This window comes from Lactuca virosa, chromosome 2 (genome assembly GCF_052849685.1).
Source record: "Lactuca virosa cultivar CGN04683 chromosome 2, Lactuca_virosa_CGN04683_v6, whole genome shotgun sequence".
Taxonomy (NCBI): Eukaryota; Viridiplantae; Streptophyta; class Magnoliopsida; order Asterales; family Asteraceae; genus Lactuca; species Lactuca virosa.
The window spans coordinates 88,103,210-88,112,468 of record NC_136427.1 but is presented as its reverse complement, the minus strand read 5'-3'; the positions used below and the strand labels follow the sequence as shown (position 1 = coordinate 88,112,468).

The 9,259-nt window shown below is 47.0% G+C and overlaps 1 non-coding gene across 1 annotated transcript; it reads left to right on the top strand.

The window, feature by feature from the left end:
* Window positions 1-2,197: 2,197 nt before the first annotated feature.
* Window positions 2,198-2,304, top strand: LOC145161939 (small nucleolar RNA R71). Its single transcript, XR_013738795.1, has one exon. It is a non-coding gene; the product is annotated as a small nucleolar RNA R71 (small nucleolar RNA).
* Window positions 2,305-9,259: the final 6,955 nt, after the last annotated feature.

Here is a 9,259-nt window from a genome sequence, read left to right as displayed (position 1 = left end):
TTTGGATGATATGATCGATTTCCTAAAAAAACTAAAAATGCAAAAAGAAAAAGAAAGAAAATGCAAACCATATTCGGGTTGCCTCCCGAGAAGCGCTTCTTTTTGAGGAGTCGTGAGCTGGACTCTGTGCCTCCTATGTTGACTCGTCAGAAGAGTCCACCATCAGGATCTTCTACTCCTTGAAACGCCTCTTGTAAGCTTGCACTCGACGAATATACGCCTTTTTAGAATTCTCCTTCTTATCCTTCACTTCGTTTCCATCGAGCTTGCGTTTGATCCCTCGAGTCTTCAATTTTTCATCATTTTTAAGCTTCATAATATCCTCCTCCTCCTTCACCACTGGGCTAGTCACCTTTGATGTAACCTCCTCTTCATCACTAGACATATCATCACTTTCCTTACTCACCCAAGATGTTGGTGTTTTATAAGCAAACACCTCGAATACAATTGGAACAGAAGCTCTTGGCTTGGTGCGCTTGATTTGCTGAATTATTTTAATTTCTTCTTCCATAAGTTTCTCCAATTCTGCAAGCTCATTATCATCTTCAATATTGAACACTTCACCTTGAAATCATATCCTTGGAAACCATCTTGTAGTCCAAAAGTTTATTCTTCATCACCAACCCTCAACGTGAGCTTGGATTCTCGAATATCGATAAGAGCCCTAGCAGTATTTACTAAAGGGCGACCAAGAATGATGGGGACATTCACATCCTCTTTCATATCCATCACTACAAAGTCAACTGGGAAAACGAATTTCCTAGTTTTAACTAGGATGTCTTCTACTATCCCTCTTGGGTGAGTCACTGAACGATTTGCCATGTGGATTGTCATTTTTGTAGCCTTCATCTTCTGAATATTTAACTTTTGGTAAAATGAAAAAGGCATCAAATTAATGCTAGCCCCAGAATCGGCTAAAGCATATGTATTCAAATTATTACCAAACTCACATGGAAGAGTGAGGCGTCCAGGATCTCCCATCTTCTTAGGTATATCTCCCAATACAGCCCTTGAGCTTTGCTCACTAAGGATCACCTTAGAATTCTTCTTCAATTCTTGGCGAGTGTCTATTAGATCTTGGAGGAACTTCACGTATTCTGGAACTTTTGCAAGTGAATGAATTAAAGGAGTATTAATAGAAATACCCTTTATTTGTTGAATAAACTCCAGATGTTCCCTTTCCAGTGGACTATGATGTGCTCGAGACGGAAATGGTAAAGGCGGGTGATAAACTGGAACATATATGGAATTCTTCTGTTCAGACCGAGCCCACGACGTGAGCATAGCGGGCTCACGACGTGAACTGGGTATTCCAGCAGATTCTTCATTTTCGAGTTTTGTCTTATTAGGCTTTGGTTCAGATGGCTTTGGCTCCACTTCTAAAGCTTCTAGGAATTCAGAAATTGCCTCTTCTTCAGTATCAATAGCCATGACGTGAGATTGGGTCTTCTTTTCAGGAATTTGTGGAGACAATCTTGTATTTACCAAAGTAGTAAGTTGACTAAGTTGAAATTCAAGGTTATTGATGGAAGCTTGCTGACTTTTTAATAATGATTGTTGGTCAATCATCATAGCATGATGATTCTTCATCATAGTTCTTTGATCCTCTATTGGAGTATCAGTAGCATCATGCCTTTTTTCTGAAGCTTCCATAAACTTCATTGACATGGTCTCTAGATCAACTTTCTTCTCAGCTGGCAGTTGCTCTCTTTGGTAGAAGCCCCGGCCAGTTTGCCTAAATTTCTCTTCTTTTTTCTTCTTGTATTCATCGTAAGGCAGCCACTCCTTCTTTGGTTTTCTCCAATCTTCATCGTATTTGTCCCCACTTGAATAGCAAACTTGAGCTTTCTTGTTTCCATATTCATCCATATTGCAATCTTTTGTCAAATGTGGGCCACTACATCTCTCGCAACCAACTCGAATTGCATGAATTGATTGATCCATTTGGGTCAATCTCCTATCCATAGTGTTAAGCATTGCCATCACAGCAGCCATCTCTTCAGTTTGTGCACCTCCACTGCCTTTTATTCCATCACGCCTTGGGTTATGATATTCACGAGAGTGCTTTGCAAATTCTTCAACCAACACCTTGATTTGATTTGGATTTTTCTTTGTAAGCGGTCCGTGTGAATCAAGAAGTTGACGCGTCATGACATTTACTCCATCGTAAAATATAGATACTTCTTGTTGGATGTTGAGGTCGTGATGAGGACAATTCCTTAACAAGCCCTTGTAATGCTCCCATGCCTCGTATAATGACTCCCATGGTTGTTGCTCAAAGTTAGCTATCGCCTTCTTGAGTTTAGCTATCTTGGATGGTGGGCAAAACTGATCTAAAAACTGCCCACACATTTGAGCCCAAGTAGTTATTGTGTCAGGTGGAAGTGCCTTCAACCAGTCTTTTGCAGCTCCTTTGAAAGTAACTGGTATCATCCTTGTAACATCCCGAGTTCAAGAGTGCAAGTTCAGGGTTCAAAGTGTAAATATGAAAGAGCAACTCGGCGAGTCCATGGGTGGACTCGGCGAGTAGGGTCGCGATTCTGGTCGCGTGTTAAGTGGCCAACTCGGCGAGTCGGCGGCTGGACTCGGCGAGTTGGTGTTGTGTGGAGAAAACCCTAATTTCGAAGGATGAGCCCTATATAAAGGACATTATACCCTCTCCTCAGCCTCTTTACCCTCTCTTGAAGTCCAGAAAACCCTAATGCGCGTTTGTGAGTGATTTGAGATCATTTGAACCTTGGAGAAGAGATTTTGGAAGAGATCTTGGAGAGTTAAGAGGCTTGGAGCAAGGGGCTTTGCAAGGATTCGGATTCCTCTTCTGTTGGAGCCTTCTTTTGAGGTATTATTTCGTTGCTTGGGCTGTTATTTATCTAGATTCATCATTTTGGAGTATTTGGAAAGAATAGCTTGTGATATTTTGAGTTTGGAGGGTAGATCTGAGGTTGCTACCTCAGATCTGGAATGGAGAAGGTCTAGAGTGCATTAAAGTCCCTGTTCTTGAGTGATTGGTGAAGCCATCTTGTCCCAAACCCTAACCCTAGAGTGTTATATGCTTATATCTCTTTGGATTCACGTAAAGTTTGCAACTTTACGTGATGGATGGGTTGTAGAAGGTTAGATCTATGGTTTGGATCATTTGCATGGCCTGGAAAGCTTCTGTATGGATTAAGATCTAGAGGTACTCGGCGAGTCACAAAGGTGTACTCGGCAAGTTGCTTGAAGATGGGCAGAAACTCGGCGAGTTGGAAGAACAACTCGGCGAGTTGGTTGAAGATAGCCTTGGACTCGGCGCGTCTGTTCTTGGACTCGGCGAGTCTGGTCGTAAGGTCCTAACCTTCTTCTGGTTGAGCCGTAAACCGATGAGTCAAGGGAGGACTCGGTGAGTTGAGTGCGAGGGGACTCAGAGTTGTGGGACTCGGCGAGTCTCGGGGTGACTCGGCGAGTTGAGTCGCGGATTTGGGAAGTTCTGAGCATGAGGACTCGGCGAGTCATCGGGTTGACTCGGCGAGTATAGTCAGTCAGGAGGTTGACTTTGACTTTGACTTTGACCAAGGGTTGACCAGTTGACTTCCAGGGGCATTTTGGTAATTGTTGGCATTTGTTTTGAGTTCAGTGCTGGTGTTGGCTAGTGGTGGAGATCGTGTCAGTGGTCGGAGCAGCTCGGCCTTATCTTTTCAGTCGGCAGTTGCGAGGTGAGTTATCCTCACTATATCGAAAGGGGTCTACGGCACCAAGGCCAGCCCTTTATCGGATGGAAATCCGGGTAGTTGTTGTTATGTTGTTGTTTTGCTATGTTTGCATCCTGGTAGTTAGGATGGTATGTGTTAGAGACCTGGTTAAGGTCGGTACCCGGGATATAGGGTAATGTTATGCTAGTGACCGGTTAGGTCGGAATCCTGGTTAGGATGTTGATATGCTATGTGATCTGTTAGACTGTTGTCTGGATGAGGATTGTATATGATTATATGTTTATGTGCACATGGTTGTTGGACTGGGGTTGGGTTGAGGCGGGACCTGCTTTGTGCTGTAGGCCAACATACCCAGGGCGGACCGGACATTCCGAAGGCCCAGCGAGCGGTCCGGATAGGCTGAAGGCCCCGAGAGGGCGGACCAGACATGCCGAGGCTCGGAGAGTGGACCAGGCCGACTGAAGGCCCGGTGCGGGCGGACCAGTCATACTGTAGACTCAGAGAGTGGACCAGGTGGATTGAAGGCCCGGTGCGGGCGGACCAACCACACTGTAGACTCGATGTACATGGCTAGACTCGGAGGGTGGACCAAGTGGAGTGAAGGCCCGGTGTGGGCGGACCAGTCACACAGTAGACCCGATGTGCGAGGCTGTTCTATTTGTGATATGATATGAGTATGTGTATGTGTGGTTGGTATTTTGGGGGTAACTCACTAAGCTTGCGGGCTTACAGTTGTAGTGTTATGTTTCAGGTACTTTAGGAGATCGTGGCAAGGCGAAGGCGTGATCGTACCGCTCCTCATGTTTTATGATTTTGTGATATGGTTCTAGGGAATACTCTGATGTTAAGTGAATTGAAAACCTTTTTGTAATAACTTAATGGATATGGGTTGTTTTTGAAAAGTTTAAATTGGTTGAAATTTTTAGAGTGTTACAAGTTGGTATCATAGCCTTGGTTTGAGTGAATTGGAGGAACACTCGTGTGAATCCAGTCTCAAATCAAGGAGAGTTTTCAAAAGAGAATTTAAAAATGGTTTTCAAAAATGATTAAAGGAGGACGCGAAAGTACGATCAGCCGGAGCCAGTAAGTAACCCCAAAATACCATACAAGTTATTTGTTTATGAGATATGATAGAACAACATGCTAGTGATAGGCTAGGGATCTTCAGGAAGTGCATGATAGAGTTGCCTGATTGTGATGCCTGCTAGCCTAGGGTCTCTTTTTATGAGAGTTTCAGTGTTCCTCTAGGAGTGAGGATAGAGTGCTTGCTATGTTGTTAGTGCTTGGGGCGTTGTGATGATACTTGGGACAAATATAGGTAGGTGTGGAAGGTAGTATGGGCCCGTACTACTGAAAGCACAGGACCCATACACGATCAAGGAAGTTACAACCCCTGGGTGGTTGATTAGAGAGTCATTCTGGGTTGTTATGCGAGGTATCTGAGGATCTTATGGTGTATTGCAGAATGGCGATTACGAGACGTTTCGGGGCAGGATCCGGTTCGGGATCGGGATCAGGAGAGAGTGATCGGGATGGACCAGTACCACCCGAGGTCATTGGCCAGATGAGTACGGCTGAGTTGGATGCCAGGATTCGTGATATCCTGCATGATGAGGTTGCTGCTATGTTCCGAGCTGAGTTGCCAGAGATGTTTGGGTCAATCAAGACCGCCATGGTTGAGTACTTTTATGAGTGCTATGCAGCTCTTACGGAGACAGCTGCCGCGACAGCTACAGCAGCTGTAGCAGCGGCAGGAGGAGGAGCCGGTCGGGGCTTTCAGTATCGGGACTTTGATAACACGAAGCCCCCTACCTTCGATGGAGTTCAGGATCCAATTATTGCTATGAGATGGTTGTCAGACGTGGAGGGCTGTTTCTTCACGTGTTCATGCCCTGCGGATCAGAGGGTGAGATGCGCTCTGAACCTTTTGAGGCTCGGGGCGAAGGATTGGTGGAGGTTGACTACGGGATCTTATTCTGGTGCGTAGCGGGCTGCGGTTACATGGGATCAGTTCCGGGAGATGTTCAGTACTCGTTATGTTCCACGAGTAGAGAGAGAGGTTGGCTCAGGAGTTCCTGGAGCTGAAGCAGGATTCAGAGTCGGTGACGGAGATCACCAGGATGTTTACTGAGAGGGCGATGTTTTGCCCGAAGTTCGCGTCGGAGCAAGCTCAGATGTCCCGGTATCTGAGTATGCTCAAGAGGGATATCAGGCAGTTTGTATCTACGCAGAGATGCGAGACTTTGCTGGAGTTGCAGGAGGCCGCTCGACGGCGTGAGTTGGAGATTGAGTTACAGTTGCGAGAGCAGAGACAGGCCCCGGTGCAGTCGCAGCCGGCGCCGAAACGGTCCAAGACCGTTGATTCCAGGATGGGAGGTCAGGGTAGCCACACTTGTGGGAAGTATGGGAAGGGTGACACCGGAGTTTGTAGGTCCGGTGGTGCGTGCCGCAAGTGCAGGAGAGAGGGGCATTACGCGAGGGATTGTCGTCAGTCGGCCCCGGTTCAGGATATGAGGATTTGCTACCAGTGTCACCAGGTTGGTCACATGAGGGCCAACTGCCCACAGCTTGCTACAGGACCCGTGCAGGCTCCAGCACCGGCCACTTTGAGGATTACGGGTGGAGGCCAGGGTGGAGCGGAGCCTCCGAGGGCTTAGGGACGCGCATTTCAGCTTACAGCGGAGGAGGTCAGGACAGAGCCGGATGCAGCTACGGGTATGTTTCCAGTTTGATATTTTGTTATCTTGTTGACTATATAGTATGGTAATCCTGTTCGTCTACTTTTCGCATGATTCGTATTATGCTTGAGGATCTTAGTAGTTAGGAGTTGTAGACAGTTAGCGTTCAGAAGGATTTATGGTCGGAAGACAGGTTACGTGATCTCGCTGCTAGGTATAGCAACGACGACGAGAGAGGCGTTCAGTTGAGAGTCAAACTCCCTTAGAGTTCGGGAGGTATGATGCCGGAAGGTGATGTTGTGGAGGTTGCTCGTTTCAGAGGAAATCAATTCATGGATAGAGGAGTATGTGAGGAGAGATGATTGATCTATGCCGGCTGAGTCACCGGTGGATGGTAGTCAATGCTCCAAGTGAGGAGAATTGGAAAATTCTCAGGAGGATCGACAAGCATTAGAGGTTGATTAACTGTTTGAGATTCAGCAGTGTTTCGGTCAGCCAAGAGTGTGGGCTGGTATGAGTAATTGTCAGACAAACGGGGCGGGGAACAGACCAAGGTTTTCGGAAAAAAGTGAGTAGTTATTGTAAGGCCTAGGATTAGGCCGGAATTTGAGTAGATGGAATGGAGATAGAGTTTGGAACCCCTAGAGGGATAGAACAGTACGTGCGAGAGAGACTCACGGGAAGGATAGTTCAGAGTGATGTATGATAGTTTGAGCGGTCCGGGGAGACTGAAGGCCGGCAGGCGTACCAGTCAGGCTGAAGGCTCGGAGAACGGTCCAGACAGGCTGAAGGCCGGGAAGGCGGTCCAGACATGCTGAAGGTTCTGAGAGTGGTCCAGATGGGCTGAAGGCCTGGTAAGGCGGTCCAGTCATGCTGAAGACTCTGGATGTGTTAGGAGATCGGTAAGAGGAGAATAAGTGAATGAGTCACCATGCAAAAGTGATTGATATGGTCTGACCCCTAGTATTGATCATGATGATGGAATAGGTCGAAGGTTCAGAGAACGGTCCAGACAGGCTGAAGGCCCAGGAGGGCGGTCCAGACATGCTGAAGGTTCTGAGAGTGGTCCCGATAGGCTGAAGGCTGGGAAGGCGGTCCAGTCATGCTAAAGACTCTGTATATGTTAATGGGACGGTAGAGTGGAGTTTAGCTCCGTGGAACTTATAGGTGCGGTTATGGTTGTGGAGTAGACTTCGTGGAAAGGAAAGGCATGTAGCTCCGGAAGGAGGATGGGTCCTCTGAGAGAGAGGCGACAGAGTGAAAGGTTGATCAGAAGTGCTTAGAAGTAGGCACTGGGGTAGTATCAGATATGTGGGAGCACATACCGGATGGATGCCCGTTGTGGCAATGTTGGATGATGCACAGGCATGTTTTCAGTCTCCTTGGAAAAGGAGGAGAGAAGTGGTTCCAGAGTGGATATTGGGACAGAGGAAAGTGAGACGGCAGGTTAACAGACTCGAGAGTAGTCTGGACTGGCACTGATGACTGTATAGGGATATTACAGTCAGAGGTAAAGGACCTAGAGATCGTGATAGAGAGGTGTGAGTGGGTTGCACTCTGTTGTGTCGAACCGAAGGGTTCGAGGGTGACGCAAGGACAAGGTCCTTGGTTCCGAGTATGGCTATAGGCTTGAGTTGTGTATGAGGAAGTAGTGCATTATGGGGAGTTCCGTCATGAGGATGACCGAACCCTATGATTGATCAGACCTGGTGTGTTGGTACTCCAGGCCGAGGCCGTTTAGGCCAGATACGAGTGGTTACGTGATATGGCTGGTTGATGAGTTATGAGAGCTGAAGGATGCGACATCCTGTCAGAGCGTTAGAGATAGAACCGAGGGTGGAACGGGATTCGTTCCAGGCTACGGCTATCAGGGTTATCGCCTATTCTTGAGCGGAGGGAGATGGATTAATGCCTTGGCAGGAGTATAGTGGGAGTATTATCTGGAATTGTGTTGTCAAAGGCTTCGAGGACGAAGCCTAATTTAAGTGGGGGAGAATTGTAACATACCGAGTTCAGGAGTGCAAGTTCAGGGTTCAAAGTGTAAATATGAAAGAGCAACTCGACGAGTCCATGGGTGGACTCGGCGAGTAGGGTCGCGATTCTGGTCGCGTGTTAAGTGGCCAACTCGGCGAGTCGGCGGCTGGACTCGGCGAGTTGGTGCTGTGTGGAGAAAACCCTAATTTCGAAGGATGAGCCCTATATAAAGGACATTATACCCTCTCCTCAGCCTCTTTACCCTATCTTGAAGTCCAGAAAACCCTAATGCGCGTTTGTGAGTGATTTGAGATCATTTGAACCTTGGAGAAGAGATTTTGGAAGAGATCTTGGAGAGTTAAGAGGCTTGGAGCAAGGGGCTTTGCAAGGATTCGGATTCCTCTTCTGTTGGAGCCTTCTTTTGAGGTATTATTTCGTTGCTTGGGCTGTTTTTTATCTAGATTCATCATTTTGGAGTATTTGGAAAGAATAGCTTGTGATATTTTGAGTTTGGAGGGTAGATCTGAGGTTGCTACCTCAGATCTGGAATGGAGAAGGTCTAGAGTGCATTAAAGTCCCTGTTCTTGAGTGATTGGTGAAGCCATCTTGTCCCAAACCCTAACCCTAGAGTGTTATATGCTTATATCTCTTTGGATTCACGTAAAGTTTGCAACTTTACGTGATGGATGGGTTGTAGAAGGGTAGATCTATGGTTTGGATCATTTGCATGGCCTGGAAAGCTTCTGTATGGATTAAGATCTAGAGGTACTCGGCGAGTCATAAAGGTGTACTCGGCGAGTTGCTTGAAGATGGGCAAAAACTCGGCGAGTTGGAAGAACAACTCGGCGAGTTGGTTGAAGATAGCCTTGGACTCGGCGCGTCTGTTCTTGGACTCGGCGAGTCTGGTCGTAAGGTCCT